This window comes from Pagrus major, chromosome 19 (assembly GCF_040436345.1).
Source record: "Pagrus major chromosome 19, Pma_NU_1.0".
In the NCBI taxonomy this organism is placed as follows: Eukaryota; Metazoa; Chordata; class Actinopteri; order Spariformes; family Sparidae; genus Pagrus; species Pagrus major.
The window spans coordinates 101,321-128,625 of NC_133233.1; the positions used below are offsets into that span (position 1 = coordinate 101,321).

At 39.6% G+C, this 27,305-nt stretch overlaps 1 long non-coding RNA gene across 1 annotated transcript; it reads left to right on the forward strand.

Moving 5' to 3' along the window:
- Nucleotides 1-757: 757 nt before the first annotated feature.
- On the forward strand, nt 758-25,994 carry LOC141014656 (uncharacterized). Its single transcript, XR_012180508.1, has 3 exons — nt 758-855; nt 1,110-1,324; nt 25,753-25,994. It is a non-coding gene; the product is annotated as an uncharacterized lncRNA (long non-coding RNA).
- The last annotated feature ends 1,311 nt before the right edge of the window (nt 25,995-27,305 follow it).

Genomic DNA, 27,305 nt, shown 5'->3' on the forward strand with positions numbered 1-27,305 from the left:
TCGTTTACAGTCGCTACATGAAAACGTGCAAGCTATCAAAACGGACAGCTTTAGATTATCTCCAGGCTTTATTACGGTTATAAACTGTGGACAAATAGTGCCCCAATGAACACCACATAACAACAAATCAACTCAAAGTAAAAGTCGGTAAGATAATAAATATGTATATATGTAATATATGACTTACAAATCCAGTAGCATCAAGGCTAGGCTAAGTCGCCATCAGTCTTGAAACCCATTTCTTCTTTCAGCTCCACCGAGTGTAAGCTAGTCCAGTATTTATCCGTGTCCGGGCTCTGTTCTATCACTTTCTCTTTTTCTTTTCTTCGCCTCCTCAGACAATACCTTCTTGGCCTTTTTAGCTGGCTCGGCTATGGCGTTGGTTTACGAAAAAATCCAAGTAGCTGCTGGCTAAATCCACTGACGAATAAACCCGCTCTGGGAAGTTACACAGTGCGGTTTCTGCCGGCGCGACCCCCCTCAGGCTGCAGAGACGTCATCGTTCATCCTATTAACCGTTTTTCTACCACTTGACTGAGTTTAGAAACATTATTTTAAGGTCGAAAAACTACCTAGTGTTGCTTTAACACAGATTCGGCAATAATTTAATGGCAATGATTTAAAAATGCCTTTAAGAAATGTGATGACGCTTCCCCTTTAAGGCACCCGTTGCCCGTGTTTACGCATGCTCCGGCCAGAGCTGAGCAGAGCTGAGATCGAAGGGGGGAGGGGAGAGAAGCAGAGAAATTAAGGAGTGAAATAGTTACAAAGACAGTTGGTTTAACGCCTGGAAAATAATACCCATCTACTTGGTGTTTCATGAGGACCATGTTTGAATAAGCCACAGCGGTTTTGGTGAGTTTCAGCTCGTTTTATTGATGCTTCGTTGTACTGTTTGCACTTGAATGAGTGACTGGTCTAGCAAAGAGAGCTAGCCTTAGCTAAACTGTTTAGCGGCTAATAGTCTGCGGTTTATCGACCAAAGAGTTTTATTTCATGTAAAAAGATTACATCATTATGTACATTACATTATGATTTAAACTCGCTGTAAAAGGCTATTTCATTTGCATGGACAGAGTAATTTATTTTGTTTATGGCCTGCTGTACAGGTCAGGTTTTTTTGCTTGCTCCTGAATGAAGTTTGACCAGAGAGACACTCTCCCTCGGTGCGGGAGACAGCACGTACGCACGCGACCGTGGGACACAAGATGGCGAACAAACCCACAGACTACGTTCCTTAAAGACATCTTCATCTTCACCTTCATATTCATCGCTTCAATGAGGATTTGCCGGATGGATTACTGGTAAACTCGCTGCCAGAGAGGTAGGAGTGTTGTAGATATTTCTTTTGAACTGAACTGAGTTGGAACAATAACTGAACTGAACTTAAACTTATTGAACTTGAACTGAAGTGTTACATGTTTACATTCTGTTTCATAATTGTCAATATTGTAATTTAAGGTGTAATATTGTTTCACTTTATTTGGATTTAGATGCCTTTAAATGGTGAAAAGGTTTTTCTACTTATGGAATTAATAGAACAATAAGGAAACCAAAATAGGTGCAACCTATTACCATAAATTGAGATAGTTAGTCACAGACCGGTCTAACATAACAAAATCTCTAATTTAAATCATCCTACCTGGATGAATTATTAAGGAAGAATATTTCTTATTTAGGAAAATAAACCTGAAAAAGGGAAAGTGAATACCAACCCTAACCCGTACCTGCAGGATACCTTAGACACTGTCTGAACACTGTTATGTTTATTGTTCTTGTTGACTTTAAAGTACCGGCTTTAATTTTAAAGAACCTGGTCTCTGGTTTAATTTGAACCTGTCGCCCCACTCCATCAGAACCTAGAACTGGTCCAGTGGCTTTCAATGATTCTTGGGAATTTGGATAAAACAGGTTTTAATTTTGAAAATAAAAAGTTAGTTAAATTACAAAATCTGAAGGTATATCATTATAGACCAAGGTCTTGGCTGTTCAGCAATGTACCGATGCAACCTCCTCATTTTGTAATTTTTTCATAAAATAGGCGTTTTTCCAGTTATTGTCAACGCTGTCAGACACAATAAAAAGCAAATTAATTTTTATTTATTTGGTCTAATATGTATTTAGAGCTTTTAAATCATTATCTGGCATTCTTAGTACACATGCTGTTAAATGTTGAATATTCAATTTTGTTCATTTTTTATACTGTTTCACGTGTAAAAGATCTAACATCATACGTTTACTTACATGTCATCAAATATATAAATCATCATAGTAAAAAATAAAGTCATTACCAGTAGGAATAATGTACAATGCATCACTGACATCATCTTAAACTGTCATCTAGTGTCCCCTACTCATAAAATAATACATTATATTCTTCTGTAAACTGTATATTAGACGTGAAGAACAGATAACAAATAACAATTGTGAGCACTAGGGCTGAACGATTTTAGGAAAAGATCTAATTGCGATTTTTCTGGCAGGTATTGCGATTTCGATTTGATTCACGATTTCCTTCAAATCAAGCTTCAGTGCAATATTCACAATGTACAGTAACATTAAAACATTAAATGCTATTACTCTAATGCAAGGATGAAAACTAAAGTTAAAAATTGCTTCCAAATGTATTTATTAACAAGAAACATGCATGGCTGATGGCTGCAGTTACCCTAACAGCCACAAAGGCCGTCGTGTCACTATTGAGTCTTATTTCTTGATCCTGCCCCAAGTTCCTTTAAATAAAATACAAAACAATTCCTGGTGGCTGCTCTTATCATGCGGAGTTACTCTGGCAGAAGATGCTGTAATTGTAGTCTGTTTGCTACAGTGGGCCTGAGTATCATTTTCACCAGACTTTTTCGTCATGCACTCGTCATGCAAATGCCTGTGTTGATTTTTCAAGTGCCGGTATAAATTGGTTGTGTTTCCGCTGGATGTTGCAACTTTAGCACGACAGGTTTTGCACAGTACCTGTTTCTGGTGCACGTCTCAAACCCGAAATACTTCCAAATGACCAATGTGCTGTTTTTCTTCGGGATTAAATCCCCTAACTCCGCTTCTGGTCCAGCTGGAGCCATTTCAGAACACGTTAAGGAACAGGTTAATACTGATTGGTTAGCGTGACCTGTCCACGAGTAGCATGCCGCTTCTGATTGGTGAGCTTGGCAGGATGGTAGAGAGACGGCATGTATGTGTAAAATAGTTGACACAACAGATCCTGGGTCAGTCAGGAGCGCTGCAAAAACCGCAGCTTTGGCGATCACATGATCGCGTTGTCTGAAATCGCAATTTCGATCAGAAAACGATAAATCGTTCAGCCCTAGTGAGCACTGTGGCAAACAGTCAATAAGAAACATGTTGAATTAGCAATAGGCTATCATTAATAAAAGTGCCCCTTAATAATCATCATAAGTAAAAAAGAAATCATTTCCAGTAGCAAGAAGATAGAATTCCTCACTGACCTCATATTTAACTGTCATGTAGTGCCCCTCACTAATAAAATAATATAGATCATATTCTTCTGTAAACTAAACTGTATATTGGACGTGAAGAACAGATAAATGAATAACTACGTCTTACAGTCTCTTTTCCATAAACTCAGGGTTCGTACGGGTGCTTGAAATCCTTGAAAGTGCTTGAAATCCTTGAAAGTGCTTGAATGTCAATGTTGTGTTTTCAAGGTCTGAAAAGTGCTTGGATTTTAGTTTAAGTGCTTGAAAATGCTTGACATTATAACTCTGTCTTTTTCACAAAATTGGGATCAGACTGGATAGTTTGCTTATTACAAGGAGAAATAAAATCAGTAAGAGAACCTTATGTGGAGATTTTTTTGCCTGGGCTCCGCTGAGCCTCTCTGCGACCTGCCAGTCTGTGTGTAACCCCGCCCTGCCCCCTTCAAAGAGAGAGAGCAAGAGATGACAAAATGCCAGGAGGCATTTGTGCAATGGGAGAGCCTGTGCTCTCCAGTCACATAAAAGGAAGTTAAGACTTATTGAGTAACTTAGACCAACGCTGCACCTTAACACTTTGTTTATGCTAACCGCTAACGTTAGCTAAATTAGCGGTTTTACAGACTAAATTATATAAAATGTGGGGTTGTCAAAGTTAACGTGTTAACCATAGACTGTAGAAAAAAGTACGCGTTAACGCATGTGATTAATATGGAAACCATAACACGCTAAAGAATAATCAACGCACCATTAATCACGTTACATGACCTAGCTAAGTTAGCGCCTGACTGTCTGTGTATGCAGTCTATGGCCTGTGTGTGTATCGTCACACATGCAGCCTGGTAGCAATAGAGAAGGATGGCTGAGGAGAAGGTCGAATTTGATGCAATTTGGACTGATGACACGTTCAATATTAATAAACTTTGATGAATAAGCGAACAGCGCTCTGTGCAGCACAGAGCATCTCTCCTGCTGCTGACAGGCTGTCAGCAGATGAGTCACTCACACTGGTTAACACCAGAGCTGAAAGTTCCAGAGTCAGAAACGGGACTGTTCAGTTTGTCTCTGTAACGTCACACCAGGCACTGACATCTGTAAGAGCTTTAAGTGTGAAAAGGGAATGTTCACTTTTCTCCACTTTTCATAACTTACTTCTAATAAAGTTTCTAATAAAGTTATTTATTTATTTTATATATTGACTCTGCCAGATTAGATGGCAAGCCAAGACTTCTTACAGATAGGTGACACATTTTGAAACATAAAAATCTATGTCAAAAAAGAAAATTACAGGGTCCTCTCAGGTCTCTCTTTGTCTCGGTGAGAGTGTGCCTGAAGAACGTCAAGTGGCTTCTCTTTTTTTGGATAAAACTTTGTATTCTCCTTTAATTTTTAAACTTTGTGCTATTATGAAACATAATTTTAGATGTTTACAGCGTAATACAATGTACATAATTGTGATAAAGTGAAAAAAAAAAAAATGAGTATATATATTCCTGTAGATATGTATTTTACCCCAGCGATAAGGTGCTGGAAAATTTTGAAAATGACCCTTAAAAGTGCTTGAATTTGACGTTGAAAAATGTGTACAGACCCTGTAAACTGAAATGTTTCAAATTACAGAAAGCATTCTGTGTAAATACCACAAAACACATCTGGCACAAAAATAATAATAATAATTTGTGAACCCCTGTGAGTATTCCCTGACTGTTTTACATCACTCCACCACTCATTTAGCTTCATCAGGAAGTATATGGTGTATATGTTTCTCCTCTATGAAATCCATGACTTCAGCAGACAGGTTGTATATCTCCCTCGTCCTGCTTACACAACCTGGTGATGACGGTTCCACAAGTTTGACCAGAATATGGTCAAATGGTATGAAGCACATATCCTTTCCACCTCCTTTTGGATAGAATTGTGTGTTGGGCCCATGAGGGTGGAAAAACTCCACTTCCACATCTTGATGATGAGTCCACAGTGACAGCCTTTGCTAACCACCAGTTCTGGTCATAAATGACCGCAAGCCAATCTCTGCAATGAACTACATCAGCAGATAGATCTGTCGCAGTCCCGTCAGGACCACTCTTGGTCAGTGGTTCTTGCTCACTTTCCTCCCGTTCCGTTTCCTCCTTCAACATTGCCAAAGGACCTTTCCTCTTTTGCATTGGTATAGGACCATCATCCTCAACCTGTACCCTTGGTGTGTTGGCAGTCACCTGGAATATTGTTGGGCTGAAACACTTGCACATTTGTGGCTCACTGCAGAAACAGGACAGTGATCTGCAATGGATCTCAGAGTCGTTTCGGTGTGTTGGTGTGACCTGATGGAGTTTCCTTGCTGCAGGTACAGGTTTTAGTGATTGAGAAAGGAGTGCATCGTATGGCTGCATGTCAGCTTCAGTAATGATGGAGCTTAGTGCTGCAGAGGCTTCTGCCAACCATCTCATGGAAGATATTCCCATTTACAATGTCATTCCCCGCAGTATAAGGCTGTCTGCAGTCCTTTTCACAGTTCCTCCAATGCCGTCTGGGGCTCCCTTCCCATGTGAGGTGGGGAAGAAGTTCCTGGTTGTTCTCTTGAAACCTAGAGTTGGAGGGACACTGCAGAGGAGAGAAAAGTTCTTCTTGTTCTTGTGACCCACACAGGGCGGGATCTCAACACGGACTCATCGCGCTGCTACGTTAACAATTGAGTTTAGTCGGCATGTGAGAACTCGTCTGACACGGAGAGTCCCCTGTTGTGTGCTACATGTGTGAAATAACAGCTATAGTCTGGACTTTTTCTGGAGTGTATCTGTGTAAACGGCTTCATTCAGCGTCTCTCCCTCCCCTCTGGCACCGTGAGTTACCATGGTTACAGGAACGCCCTGAAACTTTATAATGATGATCAATAAGAAGCTTTTGGTTAGTTTAACTGTACAAAATCATGAATGTTGCCTGATTGTAGCTCAATGCTTAAATCTTGTATTATAACATATAGAACAAAGCCTCAGAGCTTCTTTGATTATTAACAGTATGTTAGTGATGACAGGTGATAACTCGCCATCAGACTGACAAGGCTGCAAAAGTTGCTGTATGTATGATGTATTTTTCTGTTAAACGATAAGAGGCTCACTTTAAACAATATTATTAATGATAATAATTAATGATAATGATGATGAGAAGAAGTAGAAAAATAGCGTACCGAAAAGTTCTGTAGGTGGTTGATTATTTGAAAGAGTAAAACTTGAGAGAAGCTTGGCAAAAAAAAGGCACAGATTGATTTCATAGATTGAAAATTACATTGAAAAGACAAAAAACATTTTAAGTGTGAATAGAACAGCTGTTCAGATCATCCTCCTGTAAAACACTGTTGGTCAAATATTTAAGCTTGATGTCTGCATTAGAGAACATGGTGTGGGGTGAGGCTGTAAATCTTATCTTATTTTTTTAGCACGTGTCAAGTAAAATGCCCTGTAACATGTTTCAGAAATTACAAATTGGGAATATGACTTGGCTACAGCTCGAAAAAACATTTCAGTCAAAAGATTTTTTTTTGCTTTAATCCATGGGTCTGGTTCTGAACTGAGCACACGTGTGTTGTTGTTTCTGTCTTCAGTTTGTCTTCATATCGTTGGAGAAGCTCTCCCAGCGTGCCACTGTGCATCGCAAGTCTTGTGTTGAAGTGGAGCCCATCTGCTGTTTGATCCTGAACTCGTTCCCATTGCTGCCATTCAACATTGGTCTGGTCTTGCTGTGGTGTGGGAAGTGTATGTTTGTGGAGACACCGGGTGCAGGAGCGCAGAAGACATGCCTCGCTTGTCTGTGAACAGCAGACAAGTTCAAAACTATCCTCCGGTTTGCTAGACTTGACGACACCATTTTCTCTTAGGACTTCAAGCATCAGCTTAGCATTCTCATGGTACTGACATTGGCGTGTCTTATGATCCGACGGTCTTGGTGCTGTGACATAGAATGGATGTAAGGCACAGAAGGATGAATAACTGAGCTTCACTCTCGGTTCCTTCTTGGTGAACTCCTTGTGGAGGTTCAATACTGTATCAGTCAGAATCATTCTCTGATGCTTTATTTTCTTGCGTGTGATTGTGTCCTGTTTGTCAGTTGTCATTCCTGCTGCATTATGGTAGAAATCCTGAACCTTCTGAGTAATTGCTTGAATGTGTTTTTTGTCAGTAGGCCTCCTCTTCCGCAGTGTGTTATATGAGAACCTTGCCTGACAGAGTCAAGTTCTTGTTCTTGTGGGCAGACTTGTTTTGTTTCAATTCATGAATGAGTGTGTTGTTGAACAGCAGAGTTTTCTTAATGGAGGGGTTTTTGAGTTGGCTTCCCCGCAGCAGCTGCTCTGTATTTTTTGGGGATTCTTGTGTTTTTTTATTCCAAGCTTGTTCTCATACCCAACGCTTTTTCATTCTGTTCCTATCCTTTGTTACCTCTTGAAGTTTATTTCTCATAGCTTTCATCTCTCTAGAGAATCTCGCTCCTGTTTTCTTTCTTTCCCTTTCTCCTGCTATAGCCTGCCTACTCCAAGCTGGCTTGTGTATGGCCTGATCCACTGGACTGTCTGGGGGAGTTTCTGGGTGATCTGAGCCCTTTCTCTTACGTTCTCTTGATACTTGTTGACTATGTTTCCAAGCCTTTCTCTGACTTCTCTTTTCCCTTTCATTCAAGTCATTGATATTTTTTATCTTCCTTTCCTCCACCCTCTTCTTCCATCTTTGCCTTTCCGTTCTGAGGTATTCCTCCTTTAACTCTGCATCACTGTGTGTTTTCTCTCTACGCTTCTTTTGATATTCCCTGTTTCTTCTCCTTCTCTCCTCCACAGATAGCTGCTGCCTAGCCATAACTTCCTAAAATACATAAAGTCAAAGTTGAGTGTAATGACTATGAAATTGGGGGGAATTACTGTTGGCCCAATAACTACGATGACAACTGTAGGTTTTCATGACTTTACTGCAACCTCAGCACACCAATAACAACGACAGACTTGCGCATTCCTCCCCCAGAACAAACCTGTAACTTGCACATGCGCAGTGAGAAATAAAGCACATAACAAACTCCCCTTTTCTCTTCAAAGAAAAACAGTGCAAAGAAAATATTTATTTTTCTCCTTTTTAGTGTCCTTAACAGATAGCCAGGTTTAAAGTTTCAGCTTTAATAACTAAAGTAGAACAGTAAAAAAAACTTTGTTGTTTAGTCCATTTAGCTTTTACGCTGCCATACACCTTCGCTGAGAGCCCTCAGCAAAACGAGTGCAGACGCCCCCTTCTTGGTCAAACAGTCAGCGAGCTGCTCCTTAGTTGCTGACCACATGATCTGCTGAATAGTCCCAGAGTGGATGAGTTCCTTGACACTGCTGATCTCTAGACGGAGTCTTTTCTCTGTGACTGATTTGGTGGATTTGACAGCATCCAAAAGAGAGTGGTTGTCAGTTACACACACTATAGGCAAATTGTTGCTTGTACAGTCACCTGTGGTGATCTCTGAGTACAGTGTAGCTAGGAAGACTGCACTGTCGATGCCATCTACAAGTGCCAAAGTCTCTCCAGCTAAAGTGCTCCGAACAACTCTCCTGATCCTTTTTGACTGCCAGCATATAGGCGAGAATCTTCCAACCTCTCCCATAAGCATGATCAGGTGCCCACCTTGAGTGCCTCCATCTGGAAGATTTCCCATGGATGAATCACTGAACACCACCAGCTTTAGGGAGCTGTCTTTTCCCAAGTACTGAAACCTCAAAGTCACCTCCTCTGACTTTAGTTTTCTGATCAGTTTATTTGCACAGTGCAGAGTCTGAACAGTGGCATGCTTTGTACTTGACGCCAGGATGGATATGTCACACATTATGTCGGGTCTGCTCTGCCTCGCCACCCGCAATATTTGGCCAATCTTTGACTTAAGCATATCATATTCAGTGTCTGTTAGGGGGGGGCTCTCGTGGGGTCCACATGAATGGGTTGGAGATTTTTTATGTACATCCATTGTTGCACCTGTATTTCATCCTCTACAGAGAGTACCTCCATCCCAATGTAGCTGAAGCTGTTGTGTTCTTCACGTCCAATTTGAAAAGTAGCTTTCAAGTGAGAAATGACTGTCATGGAGAACGTTTCCGAACCTCCCCAGATAAAGTCATCCACATGACAAGCAAGGACTCCCATCACATGGTAGGAGTCATCCAACCAGTAGAACACTGCTGGGTCAACTTTTGAAACAGTACCTCCCGACTGCTGCATAATGTCCTTTACCCTGTTGTACCAGTACAGAGAAGCATCTGTCAGGCCATAAACACACTTCTTCAACTTCCACACAGTTCCTTTGCTCTGAGCTTCTCGGGGAGGCCGAATGTAGACATCTCGGGTTAACTCTTTACCTTGCAAAAAGGCTGCTTCAATGTCTATGGAGTTCAGCTGCCATTTCTTTTGACATATAACAGCCATGATCATTTTTAGGGACTCTGAAGCACACGTAGGTGAATCTTTTGGTAGCTCCTCAGTGTTCATTTCCTCAAAGCCTCTTGCAACTAGTCTGGCTTTAGGGACAACACGATCTGGTGTCTCCTTGAGTGTGCACACCCACCTTGTAAAGATGCATTTCTGACTTTCATCTTTCACCTCTTCAAACACATTGTTCTGTTTCCAGTTGCTGAGTTCAGCGTGTTTGGCAGGTATGAAGGCTTCATCATTCACAATCAGTACGTCCTCTTTATGGCAGTCTGCACATAACTCAACATGTTCAGATGGACCCAGTTGAAGATTGTCTACTTGTCCTAAGTCCACTGATCCAGTTGTACCAGCAATTTCCTCAGGCTCTGTGTACTGTAAATTGTACCAGTTTTTGTGCGTTCCAGTGGCCTTTCCTGCCCGGCTGAGGATTTTTCCAGTGTGTACTTGGTCACTTCCACTGTCTGTGTATGTAACTACTTGTCCAGTTTTCAGCTTAAGTCCTTTCACAAGTAGTATTTGAGTGTGTTGATGTGTGAGGGGGCTCATTGTTATCCTCAGCATCTTCATCATTTGAGGGTGCCTCTTCCTCACTTTTATTGTCAGTCTTATTTTTATAGAGTCCAGTTTCTGGTAATGTGGCATTTTCAGTTCCCATCAACTGATTATCTCTTTCTCTCAGCATATCTTGCGAGCCATCAACCTTTCGAAGTCTGGATTGATGTACACGAACATAAGTGCCTCCATGGCGAACAAACATCACCACACCATCTTGGCCGATGACCACACCTGGACCTTTCCACTCTGTAGAATCCACCCGTTTGTAGTAAACCTTATCCTCCATTTCATATCGGTCATCAGTGGGTCGCACTTGTTTACGAAGGGCTCTTCGTATCCTCTCAGAGCATTCTGTTTCTGTGAATGCTCTCCTTGTAGCATGTAGTGCTGAGATGTGTTGGGCCATCCAAGTAGCCATGCTAGTCCCTTCTGATCTGGGAGCTTATCAGTGAGAACTGACGGCAAATTTGGGTTCTGCCCGAACACTAGCTGGTAGGGACTGTAGCCATGTACATTGTGCATAGTTTTTTTGCCATCAGGGCCCAGTCTAGGGCTGTCTTCCAATCACATCCGTTGTCTCTCTTTACTTTCAACAGGATTTCAGTGAGAGTTTGATTATGCCTTTCTAATAGACCGTTGCTCCATGGACTATAAGCTGCAGTCGTTTTCACTTCAAAGTTTTCAGCCATGTCCCTCATTTCCTCATTATTAAATTCACCCCCATTGTCAGTGAACAGTCTGCGTGGAGGACCATGAACACTTATCCAGCAGTGAATAAAGTGCTTCACTATCTCTTTGGGTTTCTTGGTGGTTATAATGCTCCCTGCACTGAATTGTGTGAAGTGGTCAATGGCATGCAGATACCACACTCCTGGCTCTAGCTCATGTAAGTCCATAGCTACAGTTTCATTGTAGGTTGAGGCCATGGGTAAACCTACTGCTGGCTTTGGCTTTGGTTTACTGTATCTAATGCATGTCTCACAGTTCTTTACAATATCCTTCAGGATTGTGGTGCACTCCTCATCAGTATTACCTGAGCAGGTCAGTAGTTTTTTCAGTCTGTCAACTGAGGCATGTCCAAACTGCTTGTGCAGTTTCAATAGAATTTTTTGTTTTTCCTGTTTTGTCATGTTTTCTGTCACAATTAGGATGTCATCTTCATTTTGGATGTCACTTCCACCTGGGGAACTCTCATCCCTCAAGTTCACACAATAATGTCCTGACGATATCAGTTCAAGTTTCACAGGTTGCTTGAAAATAATGGCTTTGTCATTCTCAATGTCCAAAACTGCACCTGCTCTTTTCAGTGACGTTTTGCTTAAAAGCAAAGGGATATCGGCTGGGACAACTTCTGTCTCAATTTGACATCTAGTCTGTGCTATCACAGCTGGGATTTTCACTTTCTTTGTGGAATGGACAATTCTCCCATCACCAAACTTGAATGGTCTTGCACTTTTTATGTCCTTCATTTTAAGTAACTCATCCTGTGTTAGTTGACTGACATAATGATCAAGCCATTTTTCGTGTCAATCACAGCAGATCCCAAAGACTCCAACATGAAAATCTCTGTGTTAGACAATGTGTCTTTAGACAATAAAGTAATGTTGCATTCTTCAAACTCTGTTTGTCTTTCATCTTCTGTCAGTTTAGCATGTTCATTTTTGTGGGGGCAGTCCTTTGCCCAGTGATATATGCTTTGGCAGACTGCACATCTCGTTCTCCTGCCGTATCTGTCAAGCGGATTGGTACCTTGAACAGCTGTTTGACGTTGCATATTTGACCTACTTTCTCTTCTGCCGGTAATCTTTGTGTAATAGGCAGCGTCAGTTGCATCTCCGCTCACCTGCAGTGCATCAGCGCCCCTCTGTGGCGTAGTATCGCCAAAAATCCTCTTCAATGTGGCCTTCATGTTGTCAAACGTGAGGCGTGGACAAGCGGTAAGCGCCAACTGTTTATCTTTAACATTCAGTCCCGCAGTGTCTAGCAGCTTGAATGCTAACACTGCATCCGGGAGCTCCATTTTGAACTGGTGAATTCTGTTGTACCTCCGTTCAAACTCAACAATGTAATCCACTATCGAAACGCCATTGTCTTTCGTTATCCGGTCAAACTCCGTGTACGCCTCGTATTGGCGGTCCTTTTCCTCTTTCAAAAACACAGAGTCCAGTTTTTTCAGAAGTGTAGTCATTCCATTATCCATTATGTTCAAATCCTCTGCGGCTACTTCCAGCGCGCTGTCCCTCGCTCTTCCCATTAGCGACAAGGCAACCGTCAGGGCCTGCTTCTTCTTATCCAAGTCACTAACCAGTCTCCAGATTTCAACCTCATTTTTCCAGCTTTCATAAGATTTCTTCTCATCAAACGCTGGCGGAACTTTATAGTTACCAGCGGCCATCCTCTACTACCAATGTTGGCTCAATAACTACGATGACAACTGTAGGTTTTCATGACTTTACTGCAACCTCAGCACACCAATAACAATGACAGACTTCCGCATTCCTCCCCCAGAACAAACCTGTAACTTGCACATGCGCAGTGAGAAATAAAGCACATAACAATTACAGTGAATGTTAGATTTGGTTAAATGTTGTCATGCCATTTTCATTTGGCTTTAGTCATTGGAGATGCATAGCCTACAAGGGATATTGTATACTATGTGCTATGTACGTAGGTAATAGGTGCACTATGTGCATCCCAAATGACGTAAGCCAAATGAATATGGCATAATAGTGAATTGAGAGAGAAGGAAGGCGCACCTCATCCCCTAGGGTTGGACGATATGGAAGAAATATAGGGGGAATTACATAAATAAAAATATAAAAGAGGTTAATGAAACATTACAGATCAACAATTATATTCTAGCCTCTGTTGAGGACTATTTGGAGGTTTTTGTCACCACCACCGTCAGACAGAAAACCTGACGGTGGTGACAAAAACCTACTCTTTCACATGATATGCATGAGTTGTTCACATTAGCCATCTTGTTTACCCTCTGTTGCTAGCTACTTCAGACCTCTTCGTAAAAAGTAAACATTTATGTCATAATCTAATCTAATATTTTTTATACAAAAGAGATGGTGTTGACATGTTATGGTTGTGACAGTAGCAGTGTCCAAAAATATGAACAAGTTTAAGAGAAAATAGCAAACTTACGGGAGCTTGATTGATCTTGAAGCATGCAGTAGAGCTGAAGGTTTGAAAATGGGGTCCTCAGGAATGTAGTTGACCTTGTAGTTGCCTGATTTTATTGCTTTTTATAAATATCTGACGGTGGTGACGAATATGTGGGACACATTTTGAGCAACCACAAAATAATAGTAAATATTGTTCAAAACTCACTGTTCGTACATATTACAATGTACTCTGTCATGTGGTAAAGATATTATTCTTTTTTAATCAAGTTGAAATGATTCTCCTATCCGAGGACAACTGATTTTGTAGGCAATGGGCCAGCATATAAAAATAAACCTATAAAAGAACCTTACATATGTGCAAAGGACCCCCTGATTATAACCTTGATTCTTTTTATTCATGAAAATGTTATTAATTTCCAACATAATTAGCACTTTTCTTAGTGGGGCATGTTTTTGCCAAGTTTCAAGAATCGGTGCTTTAATAGTGTGTCTGGCGGACACTAGTGCTACACACCTCTACTTACTTACCTTAAAAAGTTAACAATTCATAATTACCTTAAAAACTCTAAATTTATCTAAATTCATATGGAGATTGTAACATTGGAGGAAAGGGGGAGGGACAAATGAAGTGAAAAGGACAATCTAAGAAGAAACCACTAAAGCTTAAGGGACACAAAATCGGGAGGTAATAAAAGGAGGCTTGTAGGAGAGAGAGCTCACTTCTGCTCTGACCACAGGAAGAGAAGCACCTCAGTCAGCCAGTCAAGAACAGCCAACTTGTTTTCTTTTTAGTGCGCCTTGGCTTGAGGAAGTGCTGCAGGTCAAAACGTCACCCTTGGCACACACTTTTTTCATTTATATACTTAAAAACAATTTAATTTCTTTTCATTTTACACACAAATTAATTTTTTTCAATTCATAGATCATTTTAGTTAGTTAAAAAATACATAAATGTATTTTCATTTCGTAGACGATAATAATAATAATAATAATATTTCAATAACTATAATTACATAAATACACAGCTTCAAAACAAAACAATGGATGGGGGTTGGACAGAGGTACGCTACGGCAGGAGGCGCCAGCGCGACCATCAACCCAGTTGGGACAGAGTGATTGAGGCTTCAAGTGGGAAGGACCGTGCACCTCCCGTTAGTGATGGGACTTCCGGCTGTTTTAAAAGAGCCTGTTCTTATGGCTCGGCTCACTAAAAAGAGCCGGGTCTTTCAGCTCCCAAGTGGCTCCTCCGATTTTTTGTTGCTTCAATTAATTGATTACAAAAAATAATGTAAAATTATGTGTAAATTTAATTACTAATGTACAAATATTCATTATTTATATGGCTTATTATACTCAACAGAGTGCTACAAAAAATTAATTTTTAAGTACATAGCCTTTTACACAAACTGTCTTTATAGAGCTCTGGGTTGTGGTGGTGTAGTGTAGACACTGGGTAACCAATAAGTGGAATTTATCCAGGGTTATGGTAGCAGTTTACTACCTATCCAGTTTTATTCACAATTTTCAATTTCTGAACTGAAATGCTACAAATGCTGGAAGTGGAAACCATAGAAATATACATAACCATCAACATACAACCACAACTGTATGACCTTAACTCTGCATCAATAGATTAAAATAAAAATAAAACACAAATGTATTTCCCTCTTTCTTTCTTTGTGAAAACAAATGATTGTTTACATTCTCTATAAACAATGAAATTATTATTTTTACTCTTTACAAAGGCACCGGACAAGATGCTCCTTGTCTGTTTGAATTGGGAGTCCCTTTCTCAACCCCTGAGAACAATTCAATACCGGACGGTCTTCAATTCAAAATGAAAGCTGGGTTACAACTGCAGCAGCAGCAGCAGCAACAGATGCAGCAGACACACTGGCACTTTCATTAGTAGAAGGTTCTCTTCCAACTGCACCGATGAATGTACAGTTCTAATGTGCCTGTGCAGGTTATTTGTAGAGCCTGCTCGATATGAGATTTTAGCCTTGCATACTCTACACTCAATTTTACTGCGTCTCCTGCCGTCACTCATTTTCTCACCTTTCCAGCGTGTTATCTCTGTAGGGGCTGTTCTCTCTCTCACGCACGCGTCTCCCTCCCTCCTGTTTCTCTCTGTCTGTGTGTGCTGTGTCTGTAACCCCCGCCCCTCCCCCCCGCTCAGTGCGGACACATAGACGCCACCACACATCATGTAGTTGACCACTCACGTGCGGCTTAAACAGAACACCTTACAAAGTTAGAACAACAATTCATACTTACCATAAAAGTTGAAAACAGCAATTCACACTTACCTTAAAAAGTTAAAACCACAATTCATACTTACCATAAAAGTGAAAATCAACAATTCATACTTGCCTTAAAAACTTAGAACAACAATTCATACTTACCTTAACCCTCGTGTAGACTTGGGGTTCTGACCCCAAGTTAAATCTTTTCCCGTCAAAATTTGTTTTTTATTCATCAAATGGTCTGAAAATAATGGATGTTGTCCGATACTATGCTCTTCATGATTTAAATAAATTTGAAATAATTTGATTGAATTATTGTTCAATAAAATTACTTGTCCTTAACAATTGTCCTCTGGGGTCAATAAGACCCTGCAGCACAAAGTGGTGCGATGGAGCAAATTGTCACACCATACTGCTTTCCAAAACATCTTTGATCTTGGATGTTTGATGTGTGGGGTCAAGCAACGGTTATGACAACAACAAAAAAGGTCTTCTCTCACAGGTGTTGGAGCATTTCACATTTTAGTCTGAGAGAGACAGGCAGCACAATGAGGAGGCAGAGGCGGGTCAGTGACAAATAAGGGTTTGCATTATGAGCAATTCAAAAATGTTTTAAAAGCTTGCATCAGATTTGCTAAAATATATATTTTGTATTTATGTTGGTTTCATGCAATTTGAAATAGCATTTGAATTATTTTTTACGAAAGGTAAGACTGATTGCTCCTGAAAATGTCAAGTGGTGTAACCACAACAAAGGAGAAATATTAAATATTTATTTCCACCTAGAGTGTATGCAAGTGTACTACTTGTAATATAGAGCAGGACAAATGCTGAAAACACTTTGTTTTCTAAATAATATTTGACAAATTATGTATAAACTGTTAAAAAACATGTTAATACATTGCAATAGAGGATTACATCTTATTCCACATGAATTTTCCTGAATATTATAATATTTTTATGAAAAATACTGGTTACACCAATTGAAACAAACCAGTTTATTATTTTCAATGAAGAAAAAACATCAAGATTAATTCATTTTTACAAATTAAACATCCAAAAATCATGTGGACTTGTTATTTTATGAATTAATTTAAAAAACAAACATCAAAAAATCATGTGAACTTGTGTTATTTTATGAATTAATTTAAAAAACAAACATCAAAAAATCATGTGAACTTGTGTTATTTTATGAATTAATTTAAAAAACAAACTTCAAAAAATCATGTGAACTCATGTTTTGACTGCAATGAATAAGTGTAAAAACATGTCAAAAGTTGTGTGTGTGAGGTGGTGCTGGAAGGGATAGAGAGAGAGGGAGAATTGTGTGTTTAGGGCTGTGTGTGTGCTGGGAAATGTTTCCAGTCCTCTGTCATGAGTTTTGAATGACGTGAGTTCAAATGTTCTGGCTCAGAGATTATGTGCAGCACATTAGACTCATAATAGAATAGGATGTCAGGTGGATGAGGCCAGGTGAAGACATTCTTCCCACCCAGAGGGTTGCATGCAGCTCACTTCCACTTCTTCACCCACCACCTGGATGACCTGTCCCACGAAAGGCTTACTTTCATATCTGTCCAGAATGAACTTGCCTTTAAGATCCTGCTGTAAGTTGGTAGATGTTGAGGGGAGGTCTTCTGATTGCAGGTTGCGGAGATCTACTGCAGTTGGATCATAGTGCTTGCAGATATCAGGTCTTGCACAGAAACATGAAATTTCCCTCCACTGAATCGCAGCTGGCTCTTCAGAGGTCACTTGGTGAATTTTCAGTGTACCTTTTTACGGCTGGGACATTTGTTGGGACTGATTCGTCGTACTTGGCAATGGCTTCCTCGGATATCCAAAAGTACTTGATGCTTGAGGGCTGATCCTTCAGGAAGTTGTAAAGTTCCTCAGCTGTCTGCAAGTCAGTGCCTCTTTGGACTGCTGTGTCTGCAGTACGCTTGACAGCCCCTTCCACTCCATCAGGAGCTCCTTTCCCATGCGATTTCTCACTGAAATTCCAAGTGACCCTTTGAAACTCACTCAGAAAAGGCACTGTGCTGAGAAAAAAAAAGTTTTTCTTGTTCCTGTATTGGGTCACTGGTCCATCACTTGCCTATGGCATCCTTCAATACAGGCTCCATGTGAGCCTACATGAATGCAGACTTCTGAGGTGTCTCATGGCTGTTGAATTGTACAGTGCATGGAGGTCCTTGAGAGAGTGCAGCAGTACCCTCCTTTGCTGCTTGATTTTATTTTTAGTTATTGTATCCTTTTTGCGTGATGACATGTGACTATTCTCATCCTTACAGAGAAAGCTGGCCACTTCCTCTCTTTTCATTTGTGAGGCTTTCTTTTTGTTTTTCATTTTGTTCTTTTCACTGACCATTTTCTTTTTTTTCTGTTCCCTTTTAACTTTGCGACGTTCAGACCTCAGCTTTTCCCTCTCTTTCAGCACTGAGCTATAATATTTGTTCTTTCTTTCCTTTCCTTTCCTTTCCTTGCAGGGGTTGAGTATGCTTGCGGTCTCTCTACAACTGGCTGCTCATAGTCATGATCGTCCAGATGATTATGCATAGGCTCTGGATTGTCGAGATGCTGAATTTGCTCATCTGACGTGTCCATAGATTGTGGGGTTAAGTTGAGAACATCAGCAAGCACCCTTTTCTGTTCTCTGTAGTCTCGCTGGTAATTTCTCCACTCTTCCCTCAACTTCTCCTGCTTTGTTTTGGAAAGCTCAGCTGCTGGAGTACTTTTAGTCTTTCCCTCTCTTTTTCTCCTTTGATAACTAAATGGTAAAATAGAAAAATAAAAGCAATTAGCCTAAATCACTATATTACTCTGACTTTAACCTGATATTCTTTCACAGTATTTAAAGTGTGTGTGTGTGTGTGTGTGTGTGTGTGTGTGTGTGTGTGTGTGTGTGTAAAACCACCTTTCGCGCCTTTTGGCAAGGTAATTGGCCCTTGCAGCAGGATATGCACTGACTCGTGCTCTGTGACGAGCCACTTTTTCTTTGCTTGATAATGGCATCTATTGGGGGAAAAGAGGCTCTATTATATTGCAATAATTATGAAACAATAGAAAGTTAATAAATGTAATTTTACAGATCTACATTTTAATCTTTGACTAACATTTCTCATATTGGAGTTTTAAGTCTTTTTAAAGCTGCTGTTCATGTTCAACATTGTCACTGTTCACCCACTTCATTCTGCTATATTATGAAATTACATATATTGCACTATATATTGCTTAAAATTGTAAGTGAATGGAATACAAATATATATTAAAGCTAAACATTTAAAAAAATATCAAAGCCATGCAAAATAATGATTTTATCCTAACCTTCCAGAGCTTTGATAATAAAGTTGTGGATAAATCACCACTTCGTCAAGAGAAATATAACACGCAACACTTAAACATAGTTCCACATAGTAAGTTAGTTCATATTACATCTTTAATCAGCATCATAAACTACTGATATTTGACAAAATCGGCCTCTAACCAAAAGGAATGTAATAAAAGTCAGATGGTGAAACCGGTTACACCATTTGACATTTCAATTTAAATTCAAATTTAACAGGCATTATGATGGACACCTATGTAAGCACATGGCCTTGGTGTGAAGATTTCAAACACATTTTTTAAAATAAATACTTATTTTTACAATTATTATGAATGATAAATGTTTTCCTGGGGTCATACCATTTGACATGTAACCCTAAGCACACCTGACCATACCCTAAAAATGTCAAATTATCAAGATTTCCAAGAGAGTTACTAACCTCGTCATGCAGCAGTTAGGCTAATCAGGGGTCCTTCTCTGTGATATAATTTCCTGTCACATGGTCTTCTTGCACAAATTAACAAAATGGCTCCTTAAATGTTGGTTACACCACCTTGACACTTTAGGAAGTTGACTTTAGAGACACAATTCCCCAAATTAATTATAATATTCAGAACAATGGTGTTCCATGTATTTTATTCATTATTAAACAACACAAATGTAAGATTATGCCAAACTAGTTGATAGGGTGTTTTATTGAGAATTTCACCTTTTTTGAACAAGTTTAACTATTTGATACAAAGTTTTTATGGTTACACCACATTGACATTTTTGCCATTATCCCCTGAATATTCTCTGAAAATTGATTTAAATCCAGAAATTTTAGATGAGGTCTTCAAAAAGAGAATGTATGTAAGTTTATTTTCTAATTTTAACCTTTTATAAATTCAACTGAACCATAAGAACACAAAAAAATTGCGTCAAGTCATTGACCCACGCGCTATACTGCACAGGAGGCTTGTGAGCTCATTTTTAACCATGTTGTGGAAAAGAATGACCAGGAGGACAATGCTGAACATAATGAGGAGGAAGAATCAACTGATGAGAAGGATTCAGGGTCAGAAGAGGGGAGGAGGGAAACCTTGGAACGATTATAGGCTCAAAACTCACATTTGAAACTAACTGTGAAGCTGTGTGTATAAAAAGGGCATCAGTGCCTGTTCTGTTGGAGGAAACTGAGTCGCTTCCACATTGACAAATCCATCATGACTCTCTTTTACCATGCTTTTATTGAATCCGTTTTATTATTTGCACTAGCAGCCTGGTTTGGGAACCTCTCTTTGAAAAATAAAAGCTCACTCAACCAAATAGTAAAGTGGTCTAGCAGGCTGATTGGTGAGCCATAACTCAACGTGGAGACCTTGCATACAAAACAGCTACAGCGCATATGTGGTTCAATTTTAAATGACAGTTCCCATCCATTGCACACTGAGTTTCAGCTTCTCCCCTTTGAGCGCAGGTTTACAATCCCTAGGTGTAGAACAAAAACACGCAAAAACAGTTTTGTCCCTGCAGCCATTACACTGAGGAATAAGTCATAGCTATATTTTGCACAGGTGATTATTTATTGCTGCTTTTATTTATTTACTCATTGCTGTATTTATTTCATTTACTTACTTATTTTCTTTTTACTATTAGTATTGTAGTTCACTTCAATATCTTAGTATGATCTGGACCTGTAAGAACTTTTTAATTTGCCATTTTTTTAATTTCCACTGTCCTAAGTTGGATGATGCGTGATATGTGCCTCTATGTTTTTTCCATATGTGTGTACGAGGACTCTACTGCAAACAAAATCTACCTCTGGGTACAAATAAAGTAACTTGAACTTGAAATAATGATGAGGTGATTGATCCAACATACGGACCACATGCTACTTCTTCCTCTGAAGAAGCCCCCACATCGCCTGCTGCAGAAATGGAAGAAGGGTATGAAGTGAAGGAAAATGATGAACATGATGATGAGGTAGAATCTGAAGCTGAAATGGAAGAAGTGTCAGAAGTGGGGGAATGCACTTACGATGATGAAGAGAAGATGAAAATCAACTGATGAGGAAGAATCTGAGGAAAAGGACCAAGCTGAGATAGAAGAATATTTCCAGTCAAAGGATGAAACATTGATCTGGTCTTCCATCCCTCCCAGTGACGAACGACGCATGTTGACAGCAGAGAGAGAGACAAACCACCATGGTCCAACCGCATATGCAAGGTTTCGTATTGATGACATAAAGTCCACTTTTGACATGTTTCTGCCCAAGCCTATTGAACATGAGAAACGAGGAGGGGCAACGTGTGTATGGCAACAAGTGGAGAAAGATGGATCGAATGGTCCTGCAGGCATATGTGGGTATGTTGATTCTCGCTGGTATGTACAGATCCAGTTAAGAAGCTACAGCTAGTATATTGCAAGCCCAGTCTGGCATGGAAATTTTCCGTGCTACCATTTTCATCAAATCTCAAGAGCGATTCGATTTGATGATAAAGACACAAGAGAAGATCGCCGTGCACGAGACAAACTTGCTCCCGTTCGAGACGTATGGGACCAAGTGGGTGTCTCTCTTGCCGTTGATGTACGATCCATGCACTGATGTGACTGGATGAGCGCCTGGTCCCCTTCAGATGTCGCTGTCCATTCAAACAGTACATCCCGAGTAAACCAGGGAAATATGGGATAAAAATATGGGCAGCAGGCCGTGCCAGGTTAGGGTTAGGTTAACCCTCTAGGTGCCAAAGTCGCATTATTGCGACAGGCAACATTGCTCATTAAAACAGCCCATATCTTTAAATCTACTGCCTTGTGCTGTTACTGCTTGCTACCACTAGATAGCCAATAGATACAGCTTCAATCCTGACGTCATTTGGGGGTGTGTTTCTATGCAAAATACCTGAGAAAAAAAAGTTTGAAACCCGACACCGGCTGTCGGAGCGGCAGCGGCTAAGCGGGCAGAGTGGGAGAGGAGAGAGCCGCGGAGCGGTGGCGGAAGTGTGCTGGACAGATCGAGAGACAGACAGCGATTTTTGTAATAAAAAACAAAATGCCCAAAAGACTTTACAGTGTGGATGAGGTGCTTGCACAGATCTTTGCAGATCGCGATTCAGAAGGGGATGATTTGCCCTCTGATGACAATCGCTCGTCAGAGACGAGTGACTGACGGTGCTGCAGCTGCGCACACTGTCACACAAGCAACACACGCTGATCACGGCGAGAGTTTTCTTTTCTTTTTACAAGTTAGATTAGGACATTTACTCCTATCAGATTCCTGTTCATTTACTCTGAGGATGAGAGGATGAAAAAAAAAAATCTACTGTGTAAATATGTTCAGAATTCCGTTTTACTGAATTTTACCTGGTGACATACAAATTAGATTAGTAAATTTACTCCAATCAAACTCCTGTTCCTTTATTTTGAGGATGAGATGACAATATAAATATTTTTTTTCTGTGTAAATATGTTCAAAAATCAGTTTTACTGAAAGTTACTTTCAGTCACCTGGTGACGTCACAATATGCAAATTAGATGATTAAATTTACTCCCATCACAAACTTTAGGTCATTATGAATATTTTTCTCATTTACACTATGAATTTATCTCTCACCACTTCCAAGCTACAGCCTTTTGAAATCTTACAATCCAAACGGAATATTTTCCTAAATAAACTCTGGCGCCTAGAGGGTTAAAAGGCCAGGTTAAAAGGCCAAAAATCATCGAAGATTACAATCACAACAAAGGGGGTGTCGATAACCTTGACAAGGAAATGCACATTTATTATTCATAATATTTATAATATATATGGAAAGGAGTAATGCATTGAATTTGTGTGTAGGGAAAAAAACTTCCTTTCCTGAATATGAGCTCGGGCGACAACTGGTGATACCTCACATCAAGCGACGCAAGGTCAGCATTAAGCTACATTTCCGTTGCTCTTCCTTCTCCCTATTCTGAAAAGTTAGTTTTGAAAAGTTAAATATTTTGGAAATGAATGTTGACATGTTTTATATGTCAGGTAATGAGTTGGAATAAAGTTGACTAAAAAGTTGAAACACAGAGGTGGGTGATAATTTATACTTTGTTTCATAAACAGTCAAACCAGACGCGGTCATTTTTGACCTGGGAGGACAACAGGTGTGATTATTTGCTGCCATTAAAAAAAATTGAAGTGGTTTAAAAACAGCGTCCTAACTCTACTTTGACATATACCAGTCTGATGATCTATCAATACACGTGACGCGTTAACTATAGTCAGAATAATTGATGATTTTATTTATTTTTACTCAAAAACAAGGTAAAAGTTCATTTAAATGAGGTCTTACAGGCCTTGAATTTCAAATGGAATAAAGAAATGGTGTTAATGTGTTTGAATGAAGTTGTAATTAAAGGTGTAACACAGTATTGGGTAAAGTATCCACTTTATATACTTTAAATAACAGTCAAACCAGACGGGGTCAATTTTGACCCCATAGGACAGCAGGTGTGATTATGTGCTGCCATTAAAACAATTCAAATGATTCAAAAACGGCATTCTCACTAAACTTTGACAAATACCACTCTGTGATAAGTCAAATAGTCAAAATGATATAAAGTCAAAATAATTAATTGTTTCATTTTAATTTCACTCAAAAACAGGGTATACTTTTATGTAAACAAGTTATATTGGCCCTAAATTCCAAAACAAAGGGAAAAATTTGTGGTAATGGGTTGGACTGAAGTTAGACGAAAGGTGTAACACAGAATTGATTGACATTTATACTATATGCTTTTAATAACAGTCAAACCAGACAGGGTCATTTTTGACCCCAGAGGACAAAAGGTGTATGGCAATTGGGAGGATTGAACAAGGGTTAAACAATTAAAACAACAATTTATACTTACCTTAAAAAGTTAGTCTTAAATTAGATCATTTCATAAATACATAAATTCATACTTACTTTAAAAACCTACATTCAGATTATTTCATGTACAAAAAGTTTAAATCTGTAGGGGAACTATAGTATTGCTCCGTAACGTCGAAAAGGGGAGGGACCATTGAAACACAAGAGTAGAGGGGTATAAAATGATACGCTCAGGAGAAGGATCTCACCTTTGCTCAGACCACTGAAAGGGAAGCATCTCTGCACAAGTCAGTCAGACAATTAGCATTTGTTTGCAAGCCTGAAGAAAACCCAGACAGGGTCGAAACAATGGGTTATTCTTATTGTTATCTTTTATTGCTTGCTTTTATTGTGCTGGGACCTGAGTACTTGTTTCGTTCTATCATGTGCAAACGTGAATTGAATGACAATAAACAAACCTTTGAACCTTTTGAGCTCTTCATCTTAAAATGGAACATTCTAGCTTCATACTTACATTAAGTAACTAACAATGAGTGATAAACGGGTTATTCAACCTTTTATTCAACAACTGAAATCTTTTACAGCAAAACTAAACATCTTTCTTTTTATCAAAAATGATATAAAATAATAAGAGCAGCTCTACATCAGATTCTTGAGTGGTCCACAACCCCTTGTTTTGTAAATAGTAGAAAATAAGTAAACAAATTAGTTGTGTTACCTCTCGTTGTGGCAACAGATGCAAGGCACTGTCGACACAGAACACGTGTTTGGTCAATATCATCCTTCTTGTAGCCGAAATAATTCCAGATAACTGACGTCGCTTTTCTTTTTGGCACCAAGTCTTCGTTTTTGGTGATTTTCTCTTGTTCGTTGCTCATTTTTTAATGTTGTTACAAGCGACTCACTCCATGTGCAGGGGCGTGGTCTGCTGAGGCACACTGAATAAGAACTAATGTGATTGGTGGATCGCTGCACATGGAGAGTCCGCATGCACAGCGTGTGTCAGGTACCCTTGGAATTAGATGAGTTCATTTGCTTCCTACATCGCAGGCCCTGCGATGTGACTATTGCGCACACGTACATCGCGATGACGATGCTCAAACGATATATTGTGCAGCTCTACCAAACAGTGTCTTGGAAGGAGAAGTGGGATCATGTAGACATAATGTACTGACATTGTGGGTTAAATGTTGGGTTTCAAACTTAGTTACTGTGCCCTCTTCCAAGGTTGTATTAATTTATTTCATGGTGCTGCATTGTGACAGGCAGTGTGTGCACGAGAGATTGAGATTCTCTTCTGAAAATTCTGACACCACACTCAATACAGTGAAATTCAATGAAATCAGAATTATTGCTTTAGTAATATTTGGCCTATGTATGTATATATTTATGTAGCACTTTTGTTTCTATTCTTTCTACCAGTTACTACTTATTTTATTGTAGCCTACAACAGAGTTAGGAAGTCCCTATAACAGATATATTCCTGTGTTGCAGAAGAACCTCAGCGATATTGATGAAAAATGACGGGCTCTGACTGCCATTGTTTTACATACATTCAAACTAAAACTTACATAAATATTAATTTAAATGATGCTGGAGAAGCCACATCATCTGCCTTTGTCTGCATGTTTGTATTGCAGTGTAAATACAGCAATATTATCTGGAGAAACCATCTTTGTGTTCATTGAGAAATTCTTAATGCCTGTTACTAACCCAACATCTTCCCTTTCCCACCATTTTATACTTTCTCTTCCCCTCTTACTCTCTGTAGGTATTTGGAGCTGTAGGGCCTGGACCTGTACAAACCACCCTCTGCCCCATGATTCTGCTCAACACCATCTGTAATATTGTCATTATTGTTGTTGTTTCATTAGTATCATTGACATTGTCATTGTTTATTTCCTCCATCTTGCATCTAGTGGAAATGTGCTTTGCCACTCTCTCCCCCTCCCTCTCTCTAACCTGTATTTTGTTTTGACGCTATATAAATAAAATTGAATTGAAACATTGGAATTCTTAATCTGTGTGATGGAAGATCTGAAAATGTAAATAAAGATGTAATAAACAGAAAGACACACAATTACTGCTTTTGAACACAAAGTGTAATACTTTTTAATGATAAAACAGGTAACGTGGGTTCCACCCAAACTTCTTACTTCCAAATAAATAATGTGAGGTAGACAATGTAGACGAGCAGTAGACTTAACACCACGACAAAAAAGACCACAAGGAAAATAGTAATGGAGTTCTTTCCACAGCAGCACTATAAAGGAGGCAAAGGTAATCTGTCAGTCACTCTGGCCACTGTAATTCAGATTCTGTAGTCATGACCATTTTCTAGTGCAGCCACTTACCCCTGTCTTCAACACAATAATAGGTGCTTGCACTTGTCCCATCAGATGTTTGCCCAGCCTCATAGGGGGGTGAGTGTTCATTATGAATGGGCTAGAATAGAAAAGGGAGTTTATAAGTTAGATATTGTATTATGTTACTTTATATCATAGCTCACTTTTACAAGAGTACCAGGAAACATGTAAGGATGTATGTTATACAGGGTAATTACAGTCTCGGTGGTTTTGCTCATGAATTGGCAAGAGTAGAGTATGAAGTGTACAAGTTCAACATTAAATGAAGACAGCACACATCTACATGAACACAAGAAAGTAAAGACCTATTTTTCACAGGGTGACTAATGGTAGCCATTATCATTGTGGTCCACCGGAATGAGGATTTGTTCCACGCAGGTTGGTTGCATGGTGGTGTAGACTCTAAATAAAAACAAAACTGTTTACGTCAAACCAATCCCTGAAATTCCACACGTTAGAAACATTTTTGGCCTGTCACATACAGCGTTGTAAATTTTTCTTCCGGTCCACACAGGTGGCTGGTTAATACAAACAAAGGAGCATAATTAAAAACATGTCTTGATAGCATTAATGATTATCCAGTCATTTTGTGTGTGTGTGTGTGTGTGGAAGCACAGTATTGTGTGCTCACAGGTGTCTATACCTCAATGTCCTTGATGTCTGTAAGGTACACCTGTCTTGGAGTCAGCCTTCACAAGAAGTATTGTATTTTAATTGTTTGCTATTACCCTGCCAGAGCACTACACTCTCAGGATGCAGGCTTACTTGTGGTTCCCACAGTCTTTAAAAGTAGAATGGGAGGCAGAGCCTTCAGCTATCAGGCTCCTCTACTGTGTAACCAACTTCCAGTCTTGGTCCATGAGGCAGACACCCTCTCTCTGTTTAAGAGTAGACTTTTTGACAAAGCTTACAGTTAGGGTTGGCTCAGCTGAACCCTGAACCATCCCTTAGCTATGCT